This window comes from Pelodiscus sinensis, chromosome 23 (assembly GCF_049634645.1).
Source record: "Pelodiscus sinensis isolate JC-2024 chromosome 23, ASM4963464v1, whole genome shotgun sequence".
NCBI classification, from domain to species: Eukaryota; Metazoa; Chordata; order Testudines; family Trionychidae; genus Pelodiscus; species Pelodiscus sinensis.
The window spans coordinates 4,712,845-4,717,818 of NC_134733.1; positions in this window are offsets into that span (position 1 = coordinate 4,712,845).

Here is a 4,974-nt window from a genome sequence, read left to right on the forward strand (position 1 = left end):
ATCCCTGACATCCCACCCACAATCGATCCATCGCCTTTATATCCCCTGCGCCGCGCCTCGTCCCTTCCCGCCACCTTCCCGTGCCCTGTAACCTTGGCTGCTCCATCCCGCCCCTCGGTTGCTGCCCCCGTCCCTGCAGCTCCAGAGCACTCCCTGCTTCCCTTCAAAACACGGAAACGCCACCCTGCCAAACGCTGTGATCTCACCATTCAGCCTGTTCAAATGGATCGCGGCTGCTAAGAATCAAGGGAATCACCTGCTAAGATAATGTTAACATCCTCCCTGGGCCACAATACTCGGACGCAGACGCTCTCCCCGGCTCCACAACAAAGTCCTTTCTGTTCTAATCTAGAACCACCCGCAACGCCCCAGCGATTCCCGACCAGCCCGTCCACGTGCAGCGTCCTCCGCTCCCACCTCCGGCTCCCACACACGGAGCCCTCCTGGCGTGGGCAGTGGGCAGATGCACGAGGCTGGCAGGTCTGGCCCTGGCTGCTCCCTTGCTCCGTGGGCGTGGGCACGCTCTGCCGGTCACTGACCTCAGCCTGGCATTCTGGGGGCAGTGCCGCCAAAGGGGAAGCAAGTCGCGGGGGTAGGGGGCTGGAGAGAGTCAGTTCTGCACCCCCTTCCCATGCTGCTGACCCCTAGTCAGAGAAGGGCTCTCGAGGGACAGCCAGGGAGCAGGGTCTGACGGCCGTCCAGCCACAAGGGCCGAGGGCAGATGCCTTAGCAGGTGGCTCCCTGTCGGTGGCTCCCTGCCTGTCGGTGGCTCCCACTGTGGGCGAGGGGCTCTGGGCTGGTAATGCCCATTGCAACAGCAGGAGTTGGGTGGCTCGGCCACAAGAGCAGCTTGGGTCTGGTCCTGCTGTGTCTCCCCCCGCAGGTCAGCTGGTGCTGCCAGAGCCACGTTCTCACCCGTGGGATGCTGCAAAGCTCTCCCGCCCTGGCTCCAGCCAGGCCCAGCTGTCCGCAGTGCCTCCCCAGACACAGGCTGCTCCCATTTGGTCCAGCCAGAGGCCCCAAGATGCGGCCGAGTGGAGTCGGCAAGGGCTGCGCCTCCCCCTGGACGTCCCCCATGGTCACTTGGGTGGAATTACTCTTGTGCCTGGGCACGGCTGGTAGGGGTGGAGCTGAGCTCCCATTCCCCCCGACTTTGGAAGCCCTCGCGGCTGCAGCCGCACCAGGCCGACCCCGGGGCTGCCCCAGCTGTCTCAAGCCTCTTTGATGTTTTCTACTGGGAGCCGGGAAAGCACTTGCTGAAATATACCAGCCCACCCAGCTTAGCCTCGGATCCCACCGCCACCGCCGGCATGGTTCAAAGGGAGGAATTTTAATTGCCCGCGTCGTAAACACAGGTGGGAAATGGTTGCTTGGAGCCCAGTCGCAGCCGGCAGGGACGCCCCAGCATCACAGCTGGGACCTGGAGCACCAGCCACTGCAAACAGTTCCAGACCGGGAGGGTGCCTAAGGAACGCTCGCCCGCCCTGCGTGTGTTCCTGGTGCACCTGGGCCTGCAGGTTTGCCTCTCACTGAGCCCTTGTGTTGCAAAGGAAGGATCCTTTAACTTCTTCCAACCGGCTCTACTGCGAACTAGCCACACTCCACCGGCCACATAGCCACGTGTGGCTGGCGTGGCTCTAACTACTTTGCCAGCCCCCTACTGGCCTCACTGGGTTCGGTGCTGTAGCAGAGCTGGCAAACAGGGCTAGTGAGACCCCCCACCAGGGCCTGCGAGGTTCCTCGGTATTCGTGCCCTGAACCCAGCCACGGCCCTGTTTGCCTTGCACTCCCCTCCGCTCCCCTCCGGAGCCCCCCCGGCGGACTGACCGCTAGCAATGGCAAATCAGATGCTGCAAGCTCCGATGAGCGGGCGAGGCAGCGGAGCGGAAAAGCTGTTTAGCAGACCTGCTAGATTCCGTCGGGGAGGGAAGCTAATCACACGTCTCTCCCCCTACGCCGGGGGGTGTTTCTCGTCCCTGTTCCTGAGCCCTGGCACGGTTCCGGAGTGCCTTTCACTCCCTGCTTAGGAACCGAGCCTCGGCTGTGTCAGGTGCGCTCGGGAGCTCCCCCTCCCCCTTGTTTGTGGAACCCCCAGTCCCAGAGAGCCCTGGGGGAAGTGGGGGACTGGAACCCTGCTCACCAGAGCCGCTCCCAGGAGGCGTCTCACAGGGAGCTGAGCCGTCCTCCGCTCGCGGCTAAGGAGCCCCTGTGGCTGGGTTCTGGAGTAGGCTAGGGAACAGCCAGGGTGGTGGGCCGGAGTCCTTCTCCCCCTCAGGAGCCCCCCGCTCATCCTGGGAGTGACCAGACAGCCAACACAGGATAAGGGACCCTCTGAAGGTAGGGGGGTGGGGTGGATTCGGGAGTGCCATAGGGGACAGGGCCTTGGCCCAGGGAGCAGAGGGTGCTGCATTCAAATCCTACCTCCCTCTGCCCAACCTGGGCCTGGCTGGATGGCCAACACAGGCTGCCCCAGGGGTTGGAGCTGGCTCCTGTATTAGGCAGGCAGGATAAGGGACCTGCTCACACAACAGTTTCAAAGCCCTTTCTTGGGGGCTGGTTTATTAATCGACAATAACGGCCACGTAGAGCCAACGCTGGAACAAAATGTCACTCTCCCGCTGGGCACAGAAAGGGTTGCCAGCCCTCCAGGATTGCCCTGGAGTCTCCAGGCATGAAAGAGCAATCTCTAGGTCAAGCTTGTGTCATGGGATGAAACCTCCAGGAACTCGTCCAATCAAAAATGGCAACCTGGGTGCAGCCCCTGTGCTAAGACCTGCCCAGCTCCGAGCTGTTCCAACACAATTCCCAGCCCTCCCATGCTCGGTCGCTCTTCGGGACCAGAGGTTGGACATCTCCTCTGCAGGCCTGTGCTTCCAGACTCTCATCCCTCCTTCCTGGATCCATAGACCGTGAGGCCAGAAGAGCGCAAGCATTGGGATCGGGACTCGCCTCGTCTGTGGAGCAACAAACCAGCAGAAAAGGACCTGGGGGTTACAGTGGATGAGAAGCTGGATATGAGTCAACAGTGTGCCCTTGTAGCCAAGAAGGCTAATGGCATATTAGGCTGCATTAAGAGGAGCATTGCCAGCAGATCCAGAGATGTCATTATTCCCCTTTATTCGGCTTTGGTGAGGCCACATCTGGAGTATTGTGTCCAGTTCTGGGCCCCCCACTACAAAAAGGATGTGGATGCATTGGAGAGGGTCCAGCGGAGGGCGACCAAAATGATGAGGGGGCTGGAGCATATGACTTATGAGGAGAGGCTGAGGGATTTGGGTCTGTTTAGTCTGCAGAAGCGAAGGGCAAGGGGGGATTTGAGAGCAGCCTTCAACTTCCTGAAGGGGGGTTCCAAAGAGGATGGAGAGAGGCTGTTCTCAGGAGTGACAGATGGCAGAACAAGGAGCAATGGTCTCAAGTTGTGGTGGGAGAGGTCCAGGTTGGATATTAGGAAAAACTATTTCACTAAGAGGGTGGTGAAGCACTGGAATGGGTTATCTAGGGAAGTAGTGGAGTCTCCATCCCTAGAGGTGTTTAAGTCTCGGCTTGACAAAGCCCTGGCCGGGTTGATTTAGTTGGGATTGGTCCTGCCTAGAGCAGGGGGCTGGACTTGATGACCTTCTGAGGTCTCTTCCAGCCCTGGGATTCTATGATTCTATGATTCTATGACCCCTAGCGCAGAGCTTCTAGAGACCCAGCCCATCTGGGGTTAAACATTTCCAGGGATGGAGACTCCACCATGATGCTTGGACAGTCACTTTGCCTCTGGCTGGAGCTCCCCAGACTCCTCCACTGTTCCCCAGACTTCAGCCCACTCCAGCCTTTGGCTCTGGCTCAGAACCAGCAGGCGGCCCCCTCTGCCGCTTCGCACTTGTACCAGCACACCCTGCATAAGCTCGCCCGCCTTCAGCCTTTTCCCCGGCCCCACACCTACCGACCCGCGGCAGCGCTCCCTCTTCCCCTCATGCTCTCCCCAGTGATTTCTTGCCTCCGGGCTCTGGCCTCCCCTGGCCCAGGGGATGCACCTGTTTGGAACAGTGGCCCACCCTGGATGTGCATCCGTTACTGGGACCGTAGTTCTGGGCAGCAATCCCCCCTCAGCAAAACACAAGCATGCGCTTCACTTTATACACCCACCGACATCAAAGACTCTGAGGCTATGTCTAGACTGCAGGCTTCTTTCGGAAGAAGCTTTTCCAGAAGAGATCTTCCGAAAAAACATCTTCCGAAAGAGAGCGACCACACTGCCAAAGTGCATCAAAAAAGCCATCTGCTTTTTCGACAGATAGCGTCCACACTGAATGGACGCTATCTCGCATGTCAGCTGTGATTACTGTGGGCAGAATGGCCACCAGGGCACCTGTGCTTTTTCCTCTTTTCTCTTCTTCCGAAAGAACTCCCTCTTCCCTGTCCACACTCGCCTTTTTCTGAAAGAGCTCTTTCGGAAAAAGGCTTCTTCCTCGTAGAATGAGGTTTACCAATGTCAGAAAAACCCCTCCGTTCCTTCGATTTTTTCCTGAAAGAACGGAATTGCAGTTTTTCCGAAAAAACTCAACGTTAAGAACCTGCTTAAGGACAGAGCTGAATCGGGAGACTCCAGCCCATGTCGCAGTGCTCCGATGACGTGGAGCCTGAGGGAGGACTTTGGAGGAGGTAGCGATGGTTCCAGCATGGAGAGATAGCAAAGAAAGCCAGCTGCTGGCCTAGCACAGCTAACCAAGGTGCATGGGGCTCGGGCTGCTGGGCAGCTTCATTGCTGTGAAAATGTCCAGGCGTGGTCTGCAGCTCGGGTTCAAGGGTTCTATGGGATGGACAGTCCTACAGCTCAGGCTCCAGCCTGAACCCACAGCAGTGAAACAGCCCCACGCCCAAGGGCGTTTTCTTTGTGGTGTAGACACACCCTCAGGGATGTGGGGTGGGATTGTGAAGCAGCCAAGCTATGGCAGACTCCACACCCTAGACCAGGGCTACGCAACT